At 39.1% G+C, this 23,190-nt stretch overlaps 1 protein-coding gene across 2 annotated transcripts in view; it reads left to right on the top strand.

Annotated features, from left to right (window-relative positions):
• Positions 1–23,190, top strand: part of GPRIN3 (GPRIN family member 3) — a 70,480-nt gene that overhangs the window by 33,633 nt on the left and 13,657 nt on the right. The window lies entirely within an intron of this gene.

The following is a 23,190-nucleotide window of genomic DNA, read 5'->3' as shown; positions in this document are numbered from 1 at the left end:
AGTGGCTTTGAAGTTTCTGGCTTATGTGAGGATATGGAGGTGACATGCACTGAGATTACTAAGAAAGAACATGTTTAGAGGTAAAGTGGATGAGTTTTTGGACATATTTAATTTGAGGCATCACTAACACATAAGCAGAGAGCTGCTATTTTGAAGATTGGTAGACAGTTCTAGCTGGAGATGGATTTCAAATTCCTGACATATAAGTAATTCCCCGGGATGAGTATAAAGTGAGAGGAGCAAGTCTGGGAAATGCCAACGTTTAGGAAATGAACTGAGGAAAAAGAACCAAAATATGGCAATAAGGGGGAGACTTGAGAAAAGTGGAAAACCAAGTGAGAGCACATCAGAGATAAGATAACTTCCACAAAGACAGTGCTCAGAATGTCAAATGCTGGAGAAAAGTAAATAAATATGAGAAGAGGAAAGTGTTTACAATCATGTATCACTTAACAATGGGGATATGGTTGAGAAATAGGATGATTTTATTGTTATAGAACATTACAGAGTACTTACATAAGCTTCTGGTATAGCTTACTACACACCTAGCCTATGAAATGCTATAGAATACTACTGTGTGAATAGTGTAGGTAATTGTAACACAACAGTAAGTATTTGTTTACCTAAGCATATCTAATCATAGAAAAGGTACCATAACAATACAGTATAAAAGATAGGGCACTTGCTATGAATGGAGCTTGTAGGACTGGAAGTTGCTCTGGATGAGTCAGTGAGTGAGTGGTGAGTGAATGCGAAGACCTAGGACATGACGTGCACTACTGTAGTCTTTATAAACACTGTACACTTAGGCTACACCAAATTTATAAAAAAATATTTTTCTTTAATAATAAATTAAACTTAGCTTACTATAATTTTTTACTTTATAACCTTTTTAATTTTTAACTCTTTTAATGACATTTAGCTTAACACTCACTTAGCTGTACAAAAATATTTTCTTTTTGACATCCTTATTCTATAACTATATATATATATATTACTTTTTAAACATTTTTGTTAAAAACTAAGACACAGACACACACATTAGCCTAGGCCTACACAGGGTCAGAATGATCAATACCACTGCCTTCCATCTCCACTCTTGTCCCACGGGAAGGGCTTGGGGAGCAGGAACACAATGGAGCTGTCTTCTCCTACAATTGCAGTGTCTTCTTCTGGAACACCTCCTGGAGGACCTGCCTGAGGCTCTTCTGGAGGAGGTGTCACTCTTCAGAACTATGTCCATGGTGGCTTGCTTGGTTTGTGTGGGTTTTGTTGTGTGTGTTTTTTTTTCCATTATAGATTTGTTTATAAGCAGATAATAAACTGTGAACATTCTTCTCTATTCATGAAAAATTTTCAGTTTTGGAGTTTATGTTTTCAAACTTTTAAGGAGCTTGTTGAGGTCTGCAAAAGCTTCTGCTAACCCCTTCACTGTGAATTTTCTTGGGGGGCAGTTCTTCTTTAGCTTCTCCTACCTCTTCTTCAGTTACGCATTCTTATTCTAGTTCAAGCAACTCCTCGTTAGTCAAATCCTCAGAAACCATCTGTAGGAGCTCATCAACTTCATCCTCATCCACCTCAAGGTTAAAGTTGTTTGCCATCTTAAACACAGCCTTGTTGATTTTTGCAAACTCCTCACTGTCTGCAAATCCTTTGTAGTTATGGACAAACCTCTTGAGTGTCTTCTTCCAGATGCCATTCCTGCACTCCTTGGCAACATCACCCAAAGCCTTAGCAAGGTTCCTGAGGCAGTCATAGATATTGTAATCTTTCCAGAATCCCATCAGAGTCCTCTCGGTGTCCTTCTTGGTTGCAACCATAGCCTTGGCAAAGGTCCTCCTCAGTTGTAGGCCTTAAAAGTTGATGTAGCTCCTTGATCCATTGGTTCAAATAGGTGGTATCTGGAGGGAGAAAAACCACTTTGATGTTGGGATAAAGATCACCAATATGCCCAGGCCAGTTTTGCTCAGTGGATAGAGCGTCTGCCTGCAGACTCAGGGGTCCCGCGTTCGATTCCGGTCAAGGGCATGTACCTTGGTTGCGGGCACATACCCAGTAGGGAGTGTGCAGGAGGCGGCTGATAGATGTTTCTCTCTCATCTCTCCTGTTTCTAACTCTCTATCCTTCTCCCTTCCTCTCTGTAAAATATCAATAAAATATATTTTTAAAAAAAGATCACCAATAAAAAGAGGATTTCCAGAAGTATTATGAACAATAAGCAAAATATTGAAAGGTATGTTGTTCACCAAACAGTACTGCTCCATTTCACTGGCATAGCCATTGAGGAGGGCATCTTGGAAGAGGAGCTGAGTTATCCATGCCTCCTTATTGCTTCTGTAGTATACTAGCTTAATGGAATGCTTGAAGACCCTGGGGTTCTCATGGTGCCAGATCACAAGGTTTTCCATTAGTAGCCTGCAACATTGCCCCCACGCAAGACCTATTCTGTTCTTAAATACCCTGAAACCTAGCACTGGCTTGGTCTCATTTTGGGTGAAAGCCCTTCCAGGCATCCGTTTCCAGAATAGACAGGTTTCATCCATATTGAACATTTGCTCTGGCAAGTAATTTCCCCCCATAATCAGCTTATCTAGAGTTTTCCAAAATTCTTCAGCTGTCTCCACATCAATACTCGCAGACTCACCATTCACTTTCACTTTATATGAGTAACGATTCTGGGAATCATTTAAATCACCCAGAGCTAACAGTAAATTTAGTGTCATAACTGAGTGCAGACTTTTAACATTGCAGACACACTTGTGCTTTGACTATGCTCATCATGGTGCTAAGAGGGATACACTTCTGTGTCTGGTCTTCAATCCAGGCCAGTAGGAGTTTCTCCACATCTCATACAGGCCCTTCTCAAATTTTTATTATTCTTGTTGCCTTTGATGAAGTAGATCCTTTAACAGCTTCTATCACTTTGTTCTCGTTCTACAAGATCAAAGCTGTGGTGAAATGTGACATGCTTGACAGACAAACAGTAACCATCACTGATTTTCCATCTTCGTAGTCCTAATCACTGTTAATTTCATTTCCAGGTTAAATACTCAATGCAGCCTCTTACTGGCAACATTAGCAGTGAATTTTGTACACTTAGGGGCCATGATGAACAATACAACACGAGTTTAAGTCAACCGTGAAAGAAAATGATGCAATCAAGAGATGCAGTAAACACAAGATGTATGAGGCTCCTGCCAGCATAAAATGGCATACCGTTTTACAGTAACCCTTTTTTAATAAGTAGAAAAAGTACATTCTAATGTATCTATTTATAGCATAGTAAATACATAAAACATTAACATAGTCATTTATCATTATATGTAGTGTAAAGCATTGATGTGCCATCCTTTTATACAATTGGCAACACAATAAGTTTATTTATACCATTACCACAAACACGTGAGTAATGCATTGTGCTATGACATTTTGATGGCTATGACTAGGCAGTAGGAACTTTTCAGCTCCATTATAATCTTATGGGCCTACTGTTGTATATGTGGTTCATTGTTGACTGAAACGTCGTTATGCAATGCATGACTTTGTTTTGGCAAAATCCAATCATCAGTGACTTTAGCAAGGGCAGTTAGTGGAATGGCAGGAAGGACAGGAAGAAACAAGGGGATAATAGATTTGGGAGTGACTGTGCAGGAAGGAAGAGGTATAAGGAAGCTCTACATAGTGGTCTTGGGGTAGGGTATAGGAGGGGGGAAAGAAGTAGGGACACTTCTTCCAAATAAAGGAGTCTACTGAGAACATATTCTTAAGGCAGTTGAGGGATTTTTCACACAGTTGCCATTGTGAACTTTTTAAAATATGAATAAAAATAAGGACCCATATGTAATACCTTAATCAATAAAAAATATATATTTTCTTCATGCTTTATGTAATGAACATTTTTTTGTTGCCCACCCACTTTTATCTCCTCTTGGAAAACTGATTCTTCCCCTTGGTGTGCAGCCTTAGTAGAATTCTAAATATAAAATGCAAAACTATAAAACTCCCAGAAGATAAGATAGAAGAAAACCTAGATGACCACTGGTATGACAAGGATCTTTTAGATACAACACCAAAGACATAATCCATCAAATAAAGAATCAATGAGCACGACTTCATTAAAAACTTCTGCTATCAAGAGAATTTGAAGACAAGCCACAGACTAGGAGAAAAATATTTGCAAAAGACATATCTAATAAACGGCTGTTATTCATAGTGTACAAAGAACTCTCAACACTATGAAAACAAGCAAACCAATTTTTTAAAAATGGCCCAAAGATCTTAACAAATACTTCACCAAAGAAGGTATACAGATAGCAAATAAGCGTATAAGAATATGCTTCACATCATATCTCATAAGGAAAATGCAAATTAAAACAATGATACATCACTATATGGCAATTAGAATGGCTAAAATCCAAAACAATCATAACACCAAATGCTGGTAAGTGTGGAACAACAGTAACTCTCATGTGTTGCTTGTAGGAATGCAGAACGGTGCAGCCACTTTGGCAGCCTCTTACCATGTGATTGAACAGTTGTGCTGCTTTGTATTTACCCAAAAACCTGCACATAGCTATTTACAGCAACTTTATTCATAATTACCAAAATGCAGAAGCAACCGAGATACCCTTTAGTGGATAAATGGATAAATAAACTAGGGCACACTCAGACAATGGAACATTATTCAGTGCTGAGAAGAAATGAAAAGACATGGAGAAAACTTAAATGCATATTACTACATGAAAGAAGCTAATCTAAAAAGGCTACATGCTTTATAATTCCAAATATATGACCTTCTGGAAAAGCCAAAACTAAGGAGACAGTAAAAAAGATCAGTGTTGCCTTGACTGGTTTGGCTCAGTGGATATGGCATCAGCCTGCAGACTGAAAGGTCCCAGGTTCAATTCCGGTTAAGGGCATGTACCTTGGTTGTGGGCACATCCCCAGCAGGGGGATGTTTCTAACTGTCTATCCCTCTCCCTTCCTCTCTGTAAATCATCAATAAAATATATTTTTAAAAAAAGATCAGTGTTTTCCAGGAGTTGAGGAGTGGCATGGGGAAAGGGATGAATAGGTAAAGCACAAAGGATCTAGGGCAACTGTATAATACCATAATGATGGTTACATGTCATTATACATTTGTCCAAACCCAGAGAGGAACAACACTATAGACATGAGGTGATTACGATGAGTTGGGTTAGGTTCACTTGTAACAAATGTACCTCTCTGGTGGCGGAATGTTGATAGTGGGGGAGGCCATGCATGTGTGAGAGAGGGGCGTATGGGAAACTCTATACCTTCCTCTCAATTTTGCTATGAACCTAAACAGGTCTTTAAAAAGTCTTAATTTTTAAACAAAGATTAATAATGTTTGGGGATGGTGAGATTAGGGATTTTTTAATTTTTTTGGTTAAATTGTTTGTATTCTAAAATTTAGTTATACTTATTGTTGGTGGTTGAAGTAATCATACTTCTCAACTGATTTGAGCTTATGAGCACGGGTCTGTAAAGGACGCTGTCTTGTTTAGTTAATTTAATAATAATTTCTCTTCATTCTTCTACCTCACTTCTGTCCCTCTCTTCATGGGCCACCATGGCCCATCCTTCCTTTTTTATATGTTCTTATAAATCGGACATAATATAAAAGTGTATGTATATTTTTATTGTATAAAATTTTTAAAAGAAACCAGTTGCTGATTGTCTTTTTCAAATCATCTTTCTGCATATATAAACAGTTAAGGGAAATAAAAATTCTATGTAATAATAGAAGTGACTAATGCAATAATAATTAATGAAAGGGATCTATAATTAAGAATAGATTGCATTAAAATATGAATTATAATATCATTAGCAAAAGCTATAATAATCTAATTAAAATAAATATTCTGAAAGGAATCTAAGATCAATATAGAGACCATCAGAAGAATAAACAAAAACAGGAGAAGTTGTATAAAAATGCAATTATTCATGATCATACCTGGTACATAGAGAGTGATCAATAAGTTTTGTGAAAGAATGAATGGTATATTTAAAGGTTCTTTTAGTATCAAAAAAATACCTGACATTATTTGCTGTGAGGCAGAAAGACAAGCTAGCTCTGAGCTCCAAGACAGGGCATACTGTTTATCTCTTTTCTACTAATTTAAGCAAGAATTTCCTGGAATGAAATTCTCTTCAGGCAGGTTAACCTCTCAGAATCTTTCCTGAAAATACTCTCCTGGCCTAGCTCAACTGTAGCCATTCATTATTCATTACAGATCAGAGCACTCAACATAAAAGTGACCCACTGTTAAGATCAGAGAGGCAGCGTGGGGTTTTGTTTTCCTTTATGAAACGTGTCAGCAAATATTAACCAGTCTGATTAGGATCCCAGATTGCATTACAGTGACGATGTCACAGTTCGTCATTACTGGTGATGTGGACAGGGAGGCACACGAAGGTCTGTTTCACTGAGGAAGGAATAAAGAACAACCGAGAAAGGGGTTGCACAATCATTTTTCCTGCCGCTCTGTGCAGCGCTGGTAGGAAATGAGTGAGGAGGAAGGAGATTGGCATTCTGCTCCTCCTCCAAGAATGGATGCAATTTATTATTGTGTTGCCGGGGCACAGACCTGCCAGAGCACATCTTATCCAACTGTCAGGGAGTCGTTCTGAAGAAAGAGGAAAACTATCCTTTTTTGCCTCTGTTTTTATTCCTGTATTCCTACGGATTCCAAAACACTCAACAACAACCTAAGGTCAAAGAATGTGCTAATTCCATCTAGCATTGAGTGGCTGCTGGCTTGGGCAGGGTGCTATTATTTTATTTTTGATTAGACTATCTTGAATAGCAAAATGTAGACATCCTTGGTAAAAAAAAAAAAAAATTAAATTGGATATTCAGCTTTTGTTCTGTTACAGATCACAAGGTCAACCCTGCCTTGTATTTGAGCTGTCTTCTCAAAGACACTGCTTTACTTAAGTTAGTGCCTTCCACCCCACCCCCGTGTGGAGATGCACACAGCGGCCACTGCAACACACACACACACACACACACACACACACACACACACACACACAGCATTTGCCTGGTCTGGCCTCTTACTGGCAAACGTAGAAGTCACCAGCACACAGTACTTGCCGAAAATAGTGAAGTTCCTCTGGCCACATCTGTAGCTCCTATGCCTGACCTGCTTCAGTGGTCATATTGGATGCCAACCCCAGGCATCCATTTCTGCTTCTCTTATCTGTCAGTAATTGACTTTTCCCAGGTCAGCCAGCTGGTCTTCACTCTCCCATGTCAATGCTGATCTAATTAGCTGTGAAAGTGATCAGGAAGGAGGGCAGCACTGGAAGGACAGGGAATTGGGAGAGCTATAACGGGACAAGAGTAGCACCTTTTTACCCTCCCCCTTCCCCACCACATAGCATCAGCTCAGGAGGTCCCAGTTCCTGTCTGGTCCTATAAATACCTGACCTTGATTCCTTATGAGCTGTTTCCCACCCCAGCTCCTTACACCTCTGTTCCCTGACCCACTGCCCACTCTCCAGTTCCCATCCAGGCAACCAGCATTATGCCCATGGCTGGGTGTTAAGGGAGTGCTGGTCTGGATTGCTTGCCAGGTGGGAGAGGGAGTGTTCCTTCAAGGGCTCCTTACCACAGGAAGCCAACTCACTAAGTTACCTGGGGCTGTGATCACCAAGTAGCTACATGATGTTAGATTCTCCGTGTGTGTTGTATTGAGATTGTGTCTGCAGTGGGTGTTGATAATACCTTCTTAAAAAATGTGTTTGCAGCCATGCTTGATGGTCCAGAATGTTTTGGAGCAGAGCCAGAATAGTTTTCTCAAGAAAATTTTGGCCCTGTGAGTAGCAGTCCCTTTGGCAGCTGAGATGGCCTATTATCCAGGCAAAAGGCACACCCAGACCACCTGATATTTCACAAAAGGATGTAAATACCCCCTCCATCTTGGCTGGCTTTTATGTGGAGCCATTCCTAATTACACAGATTGATTCAATAGAGCTGGGAAGAGGGGAGCACAACAACAATATGTAACTTCTTTAAAGCTTCCCAGATAATTCTGATGCCCAGCTAAGTTTGGGATCCACTAATCTAGGCCAAGCCTCTCGTTTGCCTTAAGGAGATACTGAGGCTCTAAAACTTCAAGCCTTGGATCTTCTAAGTAGCAGTGTTCTTCCTACTGCCTCATGCCATGTTCCTGCACATTTCCCTTTGGAAATGTCTTCAAGGACACTATGAAATTGAACATGATTACTATCAAACAATTAAACCTCTGGTGCCAAAGTGCAAATATCAACATAGCCAAAAAGGCAAGTAACTTCTTAGTGCTGTTATGACCTCATAGACCAGTGATGGCGAACCTTTTGAGCTCGGCGTGTCAGCATTTTGAAAAACCCTAACTTAACTCTGGTGCTTGTCACATATAGAAATTTTTTGATATTTGAAACCATAGTAAAACAAAGGTGTATATTTTTGATATTTATTTTATATATTTAAATGCCATTTAACAAAGAAAAATCAACCAAAAAAAATGAGTTCGTGTGTCACCTCTGACACGCGTGTCATAGGTTCACCATCACTATCCTAGTGGGTGGGGCGAAAAATCAACCAAAAAAATGAGTTCGCGTGTCACCTCTGACACGCGTGTCATTGGTTCGCCATCACTGTCATAGACCCTCAGAAAGGGACCCCCCCCACACACAGACTATGCTTGGAGAACTTATGAAGTAGACAATCACCTTCCTAGCTGTTGTCCCATACCTTAGTAAGAAGAGCAGCATCAACAAGCAAAAGTAAACATGCATTGCCCTGGCCAGTGTGGCTCAGTTGGTTAAGCATCGCAATCGATGTTTCTCACATCGATGTTTCTCTCTCCCTTTGCCTTCCTCTCTCTCTAAAAATCAATAAAAACATTTTTAAAATAAATAAATAAATTTTATTTTAAAATAAATAAAATAAAAATAAAACATGCTTCATCTTAATATGCAAAAAGAATAGAGAGTTTGTGAAAAAAGGTGCTTCTATAATCACTAAGCTCATTTTTTAAAATTAATATATATTCTGACCATTATAGCTCTGTTGCTATAAGCCTATTTTACTCTCAATTAACTTTTCTCGCAGCTTGTTAAAATTCACTAAATCACTGTAATATTCCGATTAGATCTGAATATGACTTTCTGGAGATTTAAATCCCAATTTATAGTGATTATTGGATTAATGCTACAATGGCAATTATCCATTAATTTGAATTTGGGACTTGGGAACAAATTTACTAAATTGATAGATGGTGAAAACATAGATTGCCACATAATAATTTTTTTCCCATTTTTTTTATTATTAATTAAGGTATTACAAATGTGTCCTTATCCCCCCCATTAACCCTCAACCTCCCACTCATGCCCTCACCCCCAGGTGTCTGTATCCATTGGTTATGTTTATATGCATGCATCCAAGACCTTTGGTTGATATCCTTGGGCTCCCAACAGCTGTTTTCGGTGTTTTCACTGCTTCCACTGCTGATCCTACTAAGGCAGTAATGGTGAACCTTTTGAGCTCAGCCTGTTAGCATTTTGAAAAACCTTAATTTAACTCTGGTGCTTGTCACATATAGAAATTTTTTGATATTTGAAACCATAGTAAAACAAAGGTGTATATTTTTGATATTTATTTTATATATTTAAATGCCATTTAACAAAGAAAAATCAACCAAAAAAATGAGTTCGCGTGTCACCTCTGACACGCGTGTCATTGGTTCGCCATCACTGTCATAGACCCTCAGAAAGGGACCCCCCCCACACACAGACTATGCTTGGAGAACTTATGAAGTAGACAATCACCTTCCTAGCTGTTGTCCCATACCTTAGTAAGAAGAGCAGCATCAACAAGCAAAAGTAAACATGCATTGCCCTGGCCACTGTGGCTCAGTTGGTTAAGCATCGCAATCGATGTTTCTCACATCGATGTTTCTCTCTCCCTTTGCCTTCCTCTCTCTCTAAAAATCAATAAAAACATTTTTAAAATAAATAAATAAATTTTATTTTAAAATAATTCAAAAGGTAGATTACTAGATTAGGCTAAAAAAAAACACAAAGATATACTGCATGCTGTCTAGAGGAGACACACTTTAGATATAACGGTACAAATCGTGTAAGTAGCAGCCATAAGAAAGTTGTAATGTCAAGCAAATAAATTACTTTAAATGTTATTAGAGAAAAATAAGGACATTTTGTAATAAGTGTCAATCCAACAGGAAACTGTAACATTTATAAACGGGAATTATCCATTAATTTGAATTTGGGACTTGGGAACAAATTTACTAAATTGATAGATGGTGAAAACATAGATTGCCACATAATAATTTTTTTCCCATTTTTTTTATTATTAGTTAAGGTATTACAAATGTGTCCTTATCCCCCCCATTAACCCTCAACCTCCCCCCGCACACACACTCATGCTCCCAGCCACATAATAATTTTACTGAATCATTTTTAAATTAAGAAAAATAAGTGATTTATCAAAAGATGTGATTTCCTCCCGCTTTCTTGTTTTCAACATTTCCAAAGCTCTGTGTGCTAGAGTCTATACTGGGCTCCAGAGGGCCCAAGGTGAGTACATGGTTACCTCATACATGGAGCTCCAAGGAAGCTCCCTGGTTTTCAATCTGTGAGTCACTATGGTTATTAATTTGGTGGATTTCAGTCACCATTTTAAAATGGAATTAAATGGGATAGAAAGTATCAGGGGATAAGTATTGTTTTAGTAATATTTTATTTAGTGGACTAGATAAACAGTTGGATATGAATGGTGTGTACTGGGTTGCAGTTTTTGTATACTGAATTGTGTCCAAAGTGCTTGAAATTCACTGGTTTAGATACTATATTGACAGAGAAAATTTGTGATATCTTAAAGATTTCATTGAAGCCAAAATCCCATGAATCATAATTGTTTAAAACAATTACAAACATCGCATCAGAAAAGTACCAACAAAATTGGGGGAAATGGAAGTTTGAGTTGACTACCCAAAGAGCAGTTGAGAATGTGAAAAGAAAATTTTATTTTCATAAACTTTAATATAGTAAGTGCTATGATAATCATAATTGCCATAATGGTATGAGTAACTTTGAAACTCCCAATGGAAATTCCTTATGGGATTAGCTAGCCAAGGTGTGTGTGGTATGGTACATTGTGACCCATCTCAATAACTGAAACCAGCAATTGCCATCCGTGACTACGCCTCCCCCTTTCTACCCACCTCCCATAGTCTTTTGTTAGAAACCTAATTTTTACAGCCTTCTCACCAAACTATAGACTTTGTTTTCTTTATCCTCTTCCCTAACCAGTTAGAACCCAAGTCCTAGTAATTCTTTTATCAAAAAAATATATTGCACCCATGTCTTTATCTTTCTACTGCCCTTCTCACTGTTTGTCCAGACTATTACTTTAAACACCTGTCCATCTCTGTTACTTTGCTCTCCCTATATGTCCCATATATCCCATGTACTGCCAGCTGGTCTTTAATGCTGCCATTCCTATCCTGTGCATTTCATTTCTATCCTAGCCCTTCCCAAGTGGAAAGATTTTGAGCTCTGAAGTCAATTTTGTTATTAGTTATTGACTTTGGGCAAATGAAATGTTCTGAGCTCCTGTTTTATCAACTATGAAATGTGAGTTAAATGAGTACTACCCAATAGAGTTATTGTGGGTTTTAATTAAGATCATGTTTATGAAGTCCTTAGGACATAAGTACATGTAGAGTTTAGTAAGTGCTCAATAAAATGTTTCTACATCATTAACCTATATGATGCAGTATACCCTCTTCAAGACACTACTTAACTTTCCTTAGTCTAAAATACTATATTCGTAATATTAGTCAAAGCCTCCTGATTCACAGCCTGGCCCATCCTTCAGTATTGTAGCCTCTGAAATGTTTGTCCGCTCCCTCAATGCTACTTCTATAATGCATACTCATCCTTTTTGGCTGCACCAAGTTCCAACTTCTACATTGTACTTCTTGTCTTCTTTCATTCACTTGGCCCTTAGCAATATATGTGACTTTTGTTTCTCCTATGTGTATTTTGATGTATGAAATTTATAGGAGAGATGCCATCGCAAACATAAAAGTATAAGTGCCAAATATGGGACAATACATATAGGAAAAATATATTTGAAATAATAAGAAAGAAGTGACCCATTGCTGTTCCCAGACTCAGTGAGGTACTGTGTTTGTCTGGCAACTTTCATAAGTTAATTTGATTCTAGGTAACTAACCTTTGTTTTCTTATCATAAAAACAAACTTCAGGGAGACACTTAATAACTGGATTTTATGTGGACCTCAGGGTTATCAGTATTAATCCTTCTTCATCCCTGAGAGGCTGCATGACCACTACCAGATAAATGGGAGCCCTTTTCTCTGCTTTTCTCACTCCTTTTACCTTTTTACTAGAGGCCCAGCACACGAACTCATGTGCAGGTAGGGTCCCTAGGCCTAGCCTGTGATCAGGGCCATCTTCCGCCCGTTCACTAGTCTCCAGTCCCACCCCACCGCCAACACCCACCCGGGTTCCCCATTCGCCATCTGGCAATCTATCAGAGCTTGCGGGCCGTGGGGAGGGACCAAGAGGTCAGCCGTTCCAAGTCCCGCCCCAGCACCGACACCCTCCCTGGTTCCCCATCCAGCATTCGGAGCCTGCAGGCCGGAGGGGGGGGCGGGCGGACCAAGAGGTGGTCAATGCACCTCACAGCAACTGGTTGATCAGTCGTTCTGGTCATTATGCCATTATGGTCGCTGGCCTTTTATTATATAGCATGGTAAATAAAGTTACCACATTTCTCCCCTCACTTCCTTAATTTTTTTTTTTTTTTTGTCGCTTTGTATTCTGTTTTGGTGATTTTAAAATGGTAATTAATCAACACAGGTTGTGAAATATTTTCTACCTAAATGAGAATTGAAGTTACTCAAACTAAGTGAATGAATATGCAAAATTTACAAGCTATTGAGTAAGTTAATCCAACATTTCTAAAATAAATTTTAAATGAAAGGGACATTTATTCCCTTGCTCAAATATTTTATTTAAGTCTGGGTACAATGGCACTCTTCTACTACAGAAAAATACTTCTGTCTTTCTACAAACATTTTTGATCACCCATTGTGTATTGAACTACATAATGAGAGACTGGATTCTTCTGTAATGCCTAATAATTTTCTTGAGGATAACATTAGAATCCCCATTAAATAATCTACAGTGCTTTGTTTTTCCCAACACTTGAAGAGGCTTGAAGAACTGTATTTTGTCCTCTATGGGAGAATATGGTTCTAAATAATGGGTATCTTAATCTTAATCTAACTAAGATGTTATTTAGGCATAATCATCTCTTGTATCCTGCCTGCTCTGGTTAACAATTTCTGAAACATATGTCACAGTTTAGATATTAAGCCTTAGAGATGATTCATTATGAAAAGAATGAATTCAAACCACACTAGCCTTTTGGAGGAAAAAGGAGAAAGACCGAGCAGATGGGGTTGTTGTGAGATGGGCTTAGATAATATAATACAGACCTAGTTCTAGAAAGGTGACCTGGAAGAGAAGGTTAGTGATGTACTATTTAGGTGCTTTCTAGCTCTTTAATAACTGCCCCATACATTCAGCACACTGGCCTGAAAAAAAATTCATTGTTGTTTAGTTGAAGTGCTAATAAAATTTGTAGAGGAAATCCAACAGAACTATTATAACAGGAGAAATGAGAAGCAAGAACCACTTACCATTGTCATCTTTGAAAAATGTAATTTGTACCAGAGTATGCAATATGGTTTTGAAAATCAGAAGAAATGTTTCCCTCAAGGAACCAATGACTAACCTAGAAATTTTTAGAGATCCCTTCTGGGTGGGAATAAATCCTGCCATTACACTTTTCGTTTACCTTAATGGCCATGTATATATAACAAGCAAACCTCAAAATCATATGTGCTTTCCGTTTTTCTCCTTCTAACTGACAGTCTTACACTTTACCTTATGATCTTAACAAGCAAACCTCAAAATCATATGTGCTTTCCCTTTTTCTCCTTCTAACTGTCTTACACTTTACCTTATGATCATTTAAGGACTTAAACAACTTCACTATTTTTCTTACATTAATAGCCAATTTTTCAAAAGAGGTATAAATAGTTAATAACTGACTCTCTGGGAGAACAACACCTGAGTTTGCCAATTTCTGTGGTGTAAATATTCCCATCAAGGCCAATTGCATGTTACTTATATGATGTTACTGATTACGGAGTTGGAAAGATCACAATCAGCTGTGTGACCAGCTTCAGCACACTACTGGTTGTAGGCATGCTATCCCTATCTTTCAACATGTATGGTCCTTAGTAGTGGCTCCAGAATTTCTATATAAAAGGGAATTATAGGACCAACCTAACTGGAAAGGAAGACTGCATATTAACTTCACTGTTTTTATTTTATTATGTTTCTGTGCAGTGAAATAGGGGCATAGTCAAAGATAGCAGCGGTAAAAGTAGCTGCAGCTCCTCAGTCCATGCCATTCAGCCACCCTTAGCACAGCCACCCATTAGAAATCTTCTAGTTCAACCTTGCTCCCTGATTTTAAGTCATTTTGGAAACTTCCCCAACATTCTTTGAATCACTGTGGTTTGAAATATTGGGATCATCCTTGATTCCTTCCCTAGCCTTGCTTCCTACATGCCACCAGTCATTAATGCTGCCAATGCCACCACTGCCATGGTTTTCATATCCCTTTTCTTTTTATATTCTTAATCTAACAGCGCTGAAGGATTCTTCCCTACCTGTGGATTCATCCCTGCTAGTCAGTGATATTTGAAATCTGCTTCTTTTGTAAACTTTCTAATTGTTTCATTGGCCTATTGGCAGCCCTCTAGCTAGTAGCTTCTTACTGCCTAACAAAAAGGCCCAAATTTTAAGCAAAGCCATTAAGGCTTTCGTTTCACCCAAAAGAACATCTCAGCTTTTAGCTCCTGGTAGCCACGTTTATGTAACTACATGCCAATATCAGTTATTGTACAAATAGCATCCAGTCTGAAAAGTCAGGCACATACAGGCATATACTAACTGATAAGTATTTCTAATGACTTAATTTTAAAATATTGTCATGCTCATGAGTACATTATGTTTAAATTTTCAGGACAACCCACCCTTCCCTGAATAAGTGTTATGCTCCACTCCCACAAAACCATTCTCTTTGTGGATTCCAGTGAATTCCTCTTCCTGTGCACTTGAAATCATTCCTATTATTCAGGGTGGATTCAAATGCATGTAGCACTTATAGACATTAACAACCAGCAAGAGGAGATAATACTTCTTAAAACCAGAAGTAAAAGAGAAGTGACTAGCATCTAAATGGCTCAAACCAGAAGCCAGAGATTGACTGTGGCCCCAGGAGGAAAGAATGTCAAGGACCGATGAGGAGCAATGATAAGCAACTCCAAGGAAAGGCATGTGCATGCCATTGAACCAGCACCATCTCACAGCTCAAAGTCGGGGTCGTTGTAAACCTTCTAAAGTTGGTTAAGTACTTTAGAGCAGCAACATATAAAACTACCTTAGCTGGTCAGGATTAACCCCAGATATCTTCCCAGATATCTAGTGAGGTCTAACTGTATGCTTGGGACTCAAGTGCAGAACTGGGTTAGACAATGTAAGGAGCTAATACGATATCTGAAAACTCAGAGAGTGCATCGAGGTAAAACAAGATCTGAAAGTGCGACTTCAGAGAGGAACACTGTTCCCATTTTTGCAGTCTGAATATTCTCAGCAATGGGAAACTCAGGGTGTTAACATGGATTATAAAATGGGAAATCTCGGGGCTCTAAGGTTTAATTTGGTAGGAACCTCGTTTCTCCATTCTTACTCTTCTTTACGTGTTGGGTGTTTTGTCTTGTTTTTTGTTACATTTTACACAGTTGAAATAAAACTGTGTTTACTGGGTTTTTAAAAATACAAAAGAATCAAGTTTTAAAAATCACCCATAATCCCACCATATATTAACTCACTAATATTTTAGTATATTTCCTTCTAATATCTTTCTACATACATATTTTCTCTACATATTATTTCAGATAAATATTTATTGCAGCCCAGGACATCACAACTCATTGATACAATTGATTAAAAAAAATTAGAGAAAAATAAAGAATTATAAAAATTATAATATACTAGAAGTCCGGTGCACGAAATTCATGCATGAGGGCGGATCCCCTCAGCCCAGCCTGCACCCTCTCCAATCCGAGACCCCTCTGGGAATGTCTGACTGCCGGTTTAGGCCCGATCCTGGGGACAGGACATTCCTCTCACAATCCGGGACCACTGGCTCCTAACTGCTCACCTGCTTGCCTGCCTAATCACCCCTAACTGCCCCCACTGCTGTCCTGGTCACCCCCATTGCCCCCCGTGCCGGCCTGGTTGCCCCACGCAGCCTTCTGCTCAGTCATTTGGTTGGCCCTCACTAACCCCCTTGCCGTCCTGGTCATCCCATGCAGCCTTCTGCTCAGTCATTTGGTTGGCCCTCACTAACCCCCCTGCCAGCCTGGTCACCCCATGCAGCCTGTTCAGTTGTCCGTTCGGTTGTTTCAGTTGCAACGGTCACTTAGGCTTTTATATATATAGATTCCTAAGATTCTTCTTTCAATTTAAAATATTTTTATTTGCATTATTCACTAGCCTTCTGATACAGGGCAGATGCTTTCTTGAGACCAGAACCACTGGTTGATGTTTTACATCCCCTTTCTTTCATAAACTCATAACAGACTCTCAATATTTTTCTGCTTGGTTTTTTTTTTACAGTGAAACAAAGCATTCCTAATTAAGAATTAAACTGTCAAATGTTTATAATTATTTCCCCTTCTACAGCTGTCTGACTCACTCCTAATTCAATAGCTACATTTTTTTAGCGACCCATCTTTGTCAAGTCTCACCAAAGCATTCAACATAGTTTCAAGCAACAAAATCGCTTTTCCCTTGTTTCATCCTTTGTAGATAATGGAGTTGTAGTCAAATTATGTGGTCACAAGAACAAGGACAACTGGCATGAACCAGTTCAGCAAGAGCCACTGACTCTTGGTCTCCATACAACAGAAATGGTAGGCGCAGAACTGGGCAGGCCCATCTGAGAGGAACCTACCAGCCACCACGTCCTGGGTTTCAGCAATAAATCCTCCATTGGGAATGGAAAGCTCAGTAGTCGGTGGGAGTTATCTAGAGAGCATCTACTGTATAACCTATGATGAACTTTACTGTTCACTAACCTACCAGTTATTTTGTTTACTTCCTTAGGCTTAATTCCCAGAAGTAGAATTATTGGTTCAAAGGCTATCCTAGTAGATATTTGTAATGTTCTGGAACTGTTCATCGATTTGTGCTCCCATAAGCAAGACTGAGGAGGCCATTTTCACTCCAACTTTGCAACCATTGAACATTATTTTTAAACTTTGACGGCTAAATAAGCAAAAATCTGGTGTTTTGTGTTAATTCACCTGAATATGGTATTATATAATGGGGTGGTTTTCAACTCTGCAGGTTTGTCAGCTTCACCTGGGGAGATTGTTAAAATGTTTGTATCTTATAATTTTAGCTACAAAGTATATTACAAAAAATGGCATTGATTTGTATTCTTGCTTTATACTCTACTAGTATTATAAAATATTGATAAATTATATTGGGCCTATACCAACAAAAGTATGTGGGAGAGGGGAGGGGAGAGGAGAAAGAGGAAAAAAGGGAAGGAAGAAAGCAAGGTAAGTCCAACAATAGTATAGAAAATAAGCATTAGCTGAAATGTTATTTGGAACATTTTAATGTTTTGCCTTCTATGAAATTATAGCAAGCTGAAATTTTAGTCTCAGCATAAGTTCCTAGCCACTATTATATATATATATATTTATATAATCTCCAAATCTTTAATTAAATTGAGGAAAATATAAGAATATTTATGGCAGGAATATAAGTCAGTATTTGGAGGGGTTTTTTGTTTGTTTTTGTTGTTTTCTTTTCATTTGCCTTATTGTTGAAAGTATTTCCATTGACCCCTACAACCCCGAACCATCCCCTCCCAGGCCTTCACCACACTATTTTTTGAGCTATGCATATCCTATATAATAAAAGTCTAATATGCAAATTGTCCCCACGGGTGGGAGTTCAACCTATCAGGAGTTAGATATGCGCTGACCACCAGGAGGCAGCGCTAAACATGGCAAGCATCGGTGATGTGGCGCTAGCAGCTAGCAGCAGGCAGCAGTGGAGGCGCTGCCAGCCCTGATGGGCCCCAACAAGAGTAGGACCACGATGGGATGGTGGAACAGTTGAGTGGATGGCACCAGGCCAAGGCAGGTGTGAGCAGGGACCCTGATCTCTCTGCTGGTCACCCCACAGATCGGCCCTGATCACCATCCAGGCCTAGGGACCCTACACATGCATGAATTTCATGCACCAGGCCTCTAGTATGCATAGAAGTTCAACAGTTACTCTCTCCCCACCCACTCACCCACTCATGCCTTCTCTCTGAAATTTATCAGTCTTTTCCATGCTTCTATGTCTCTGGGTCTATTTTGTTCATCACTTTATTTTATTCATTAGATTCCACATATGAGGGAGATCATGTGATACTGTTCTTTCTCTGACTGGTTTATTTATATATAACTCAGTATTTTGAACTACACTTATCCATAAAACATCCAGAATGTATGGTTACCTTGCCTATACAAATCCTCAAAGAAAAACCTATCCTTGCTGGTAAATGCAGTCAGTAAAAGCTAAATGAAATCATAGAAACCATGGCATACTATGAAAGCAGGCTAAAATGAATAAGGCAGTATTCAACACAGGTTTCCTGAGAGCCATTCACTGCCTAGGCACTTCCAGTACATCAATGAGCACAAGTAGACAAATGTTGCCCGCTCAGAACCTGCCTTCCAGCAGGGAATGATGTCAATGTACAATATCACAGTAAGTGGGTAAATGTTTTGGTATTTTAGAAGCTGATTAGTTATGAAAAGAAGCGACAGTGAGTGAAGTCAGAGGACATCCAATTTAATGGTAGCTTGATCTACAAGGACCTCATTGAGGAAGTGACACTTGAGTGAAGGCCTACAGAAGCCCTGTGAGATACCTCCACCTTATTTCTCTACCCTCCCCTGCTGCTCAGCTCCTGCTACCATGCTGAACGCTTCACTCTGCCCACCAGTTCCTGCCTTTGCCCTAACTGTGCTATCTGCTGGGAGAACAAAGCATAAGGCAAAATAGGAGAAGCGCCCGAGGTTGGTAAAACAATTTTAAAAAACTGCTCCTGAAGATGAGAGATAGGACGATTGCTTGTTGTTGATGTAGTCAGAAAAGGCCTAGGGAGGAATTCTCTTTCAAAAATGCTTTTCAGATTTACCCCACTTGCTGGCTTGTCTTTTATCTGCCTACATCCTGAATTCGTTTTAACCTCCCATTCTGTCCTCTTGGAGGCAGTAGGGTTTGGGAATCAGACTCACCCAGGTTTGAATTTCAACTCCATCACTCAGTAAATTTGCAACTTTGGCAAACTGGATTTCTTTGAGCCTCGGTTTTCTCATCAGTAAAACAAGACAGTAATTCTTTGAAGCTTGTTGTAAGAAAAACAGTAACATACAAGATCTGGCAAATGACAGTGAGAGAGGATACCAGTCCTGAAAAGAAATAGATCAGGACTAAAATAGACATTTTTTAGACCATGCTAAGGAGAATGTACTTTATTTTGCAGGTAATGGAGAACCATAACAATTATTGTGCACAGATAAGGGACATATTTGTGTGTTTTAGAAAGATGACATTAGCAACAACTCTTCAGAACTGACCTTGCAAGACCAAGTGGTACGATATTGCCATGTTATGATTAATTCAGTTAAGCCTGGCAGTGACAGAAAGGGTAGATTTGTTAACTAGCCATTAAAATATGTTTCTAAACTTTATATCTAGACATTCAGTCAATTCGCAAAATATAGGCAAAATAAATAAATTATTCTTAATCATTTTTATTAATGTCTTAACCCAATTTTGTGGAGCTTGGCTTTTCCTTAGATTTACTATTTGAGGGATGTATGATTTGAGGACCAACTGCTAAAATTGCCAAGAATAGAAAAGGGGGAGTGGGGAGAGAAATCAACTGATAAATAGGAGTCAGAGAGTCTGGGGAAAGAAATTTAAGTAAACTATTTTGTGGCCCAACAGATATCACTTTAAAAAGTATTTCTCAGCTGTTGACTTTGAAAAATAATTGCATTGCCTAGCTTTTGGTTTGTACATAACCTAGATGGATAAGAAATCATGGTTTCCTTTTACTAGTTGAATGGCTAGGCTAACCCCCTTGAATAGCGAAGAGCAGATGGGAAGGGTGTGGAAGGAGAAACCAGCATAAATCCATCACCATTGATAGAGGAGCTTGAAGGTGCACACATGTTCAGTTTTGCCAGAGTGAGGACCACCAGCTTTTCAATCGGCAATATATTCATATAGTTTAACATTCAGAAAGTACAAAAGGATATAGAGTGAAAAGTCTTCCATGTATTCTCTCCCCTACACTTCCAATTCCCCTCTTCTAAGAGCAATTTCTTATTTATCCTTCCAGAGATATTTATGTATATACAAGCAAAATATATTCATTTTTCCCTTTTTAATACAATGGTAACCTATTAAACACACTGCTTTGTATCTTAGGGTTTTTTATCATTATCATTGGTTTTTGGGTTTTTTAGTTGTTGTTTTACTTAATATATTTTGGAGATTGTTACATATCAATACATAGAGTTTCCTCATTATTAAGTACGGCTGCTTAGTATATTATTTATGGAAGTAACTAACCCCTTCTTATTAATAGGTTTTGTATTTTTGTAGCTAACCCTCTCCCTATTAATAGACATTTAGATTGCTTCTAATATTTTGTTATTTCATACAACGAATAGTCTTAGGTAGAATTGCTGAGTCAAGCTGTGTGCGATCATGTATTTCTGACAAATACTGCCAAATTGTGCTCTATAAAAGCTGTACTAATTTGCATTCTCACATGTAGAGAATGAAGAGCACTATCCTCGACTTGAGAGCTGAAAACTGTATCATCAATTGCTATCTAGGTGGAGTAAGTTCAAACTCTCTGACATCAACTCACAAGTTGTCATTCTAAGGGTTTTTCTTTCTATCAAAGTTGAATATACTCATCTCCTAGATCACTTGTCGCCTGGGGACAGTTTAGTCTCCCAGGAGATATTTGGCAATGTTAGGAGACATTTTTCTTCCTTCCTTTTTTTAATCTTTATTGTTGAAAGTATTACATATGTCCCCTTTCCCTCCCTTGACCTCTCCCAGCCTGCCCCCACCCCCCACCCCAGGCCTTCACAACTCTATTGTCTGTGTCCATGGGTTATGTATATATTTACATAAGTTCATTGGTTGATCTCTTCTCACCCACCCACCCGTCCCTGCCTACCCTCTGAGTTTTGACAGTCTGTATGGAGACATTTTTCGTTGTGACACCTGGGGTGGACATGTAGTGGGCAGGGGCCTTGGATGCTGTGAAATGTCCTGCAGCGTACAGGACAGTACACCCCACTTTCTCTCCACAAAGCATTATCTGGTCCAAAGCATATCTGGTCAGTCGTGTGGAGGTGGGAAAATCTGCCCTACAAAACCTCTGTTTCCTCTGGATCACGTTAAATAACATCTTACAAAGCCTAAGATTCTCAAGTAAAATAACAATCCTCTCTCTGTGTTTCACAGCACATTTGTGTTTTGTTTCTTTTACCACATTTATATTGTACTGAAATTAATGATTTGTAGGAACTGTGAGCTCCTCCAAAACACAAATATATCTTAATCTATATTTGTATCCTGAATATCTGGCACAAAGAATGCACTTAATTATTAAATGAATGAATAGAGGTTATCAGTGTTTCATAATTGTCTCAGTGTGATGACTTAGGGGATTTATTTATTTTTTAATCAAAGACTATTCTTTTGGAAATGTCAAATGAATAAGAAGTATTTGAACTTCTATAATAAACTGTAGTTTATTACACAGTATCAGTCACTTAATTGTATACTATCTTGCTCATGGGGAGCTTTTGATTGAATTTGTCTTATCTCCTCCAATGGATTGCAACCTCCTTACGGGCAAAAATCAAAACTTTTAAGTATTTCCTGATGACTTAGTGTTTTACAGACTATAAAGCAAGGAGAGTGATAGGTTGTTTAATTCTCTTTTCTTTTCGTTTCCTTTTTTAATCATAACTCATAGGCCAAACCCAAAGATCTGGACCTCGCAGAGAAATTATTCATTCTCAAGAGCAGAGCCCTCCCTGCCCCCTTTTCTCTCAGACACTCAGGTCCTCCTTACAAGGAGCAAAATAGTAACCCCGCAGAGGGTTCCGACCAAGCCCTGAGGCATCTGTCTGCTTCATAACATTGCCTTCTCTCGGTTTCCCTGAGTTCTCTTGAAGTAAAAGAACCCCAACTGACCAGCTCCATGCCCAGCCCCCCGTTCACATTTATATCTATCACATCCATCACTGCAAGTACTGCCACCAGACACCTTCCCGGCGTTCAATACGATTAAGGACCCAAGTGTGGGAACCGGAGCAGGGACTGGCTGGTGCCTGACATGAGCGAAAAGCAGAAATGACGAAAAGCTTTCACCTGGGGCCAGGTAGTGGGGGTCTCCGCTTAGGTGCCCACCTCTCCACTGCGGAGCCACCTCTGCCAGAAGGAAGGCAGGTGGAGTGGACGCCTGGTTTTACTGAGAGCGCCATGGTGTGGGGGGCGTGGGGCAGCCAGGGAAAAGAGCAGCAGATCAGCAAGGTCAGGGAGGAATGAAGCAAGGTCAAGAATGCTTTTTCTAAGGCTGAGTGGCGCTAAATGTATGCTGCAGAAAATTGGGATGCAGGGCAGCGTTGATCACATTTAACACAGGGTTGTAAAATGCAAATGCAAAAAAGGAAATGCCAGTGTAGAGCTGCCTCGTCTACTTCTAATGGCTTCTTAACCACCCGTGAGCCCTGAGATCCTTGTGCATTTCTTTGCAGTTAGGATAAGCTTACAGTGGTCCTCCAAGCCTCAGTTGCAAAAGAAGGAAAACATTCTAATATCTGTCAGGCAGACCAAGTAACTGATAAGAGCCAGCTTGATTGAAGAAGGTTAAAAATAACAAA

Source organism: Myotis davidii, unplaced genomic scaffold (assembly GCF_000327345.1).
Source record: "Myotis davidii unplaced genomic scaffold, ASM32734v1 scaffold963, whole genome shotgun sequence".
NCBI classification, from domain to species: domain Eukaryota; kingdom Metazoa; phylum Chordata; class Mammalia; order Chiroptera; family Vespertilionidae; genus Myotis; species Myotis davidii.
The sequence above is the reverse complement of the archived record's forward strand: the minus strand, read 5'-3'. Positions and strand labels throughout refer to the sequence as shown.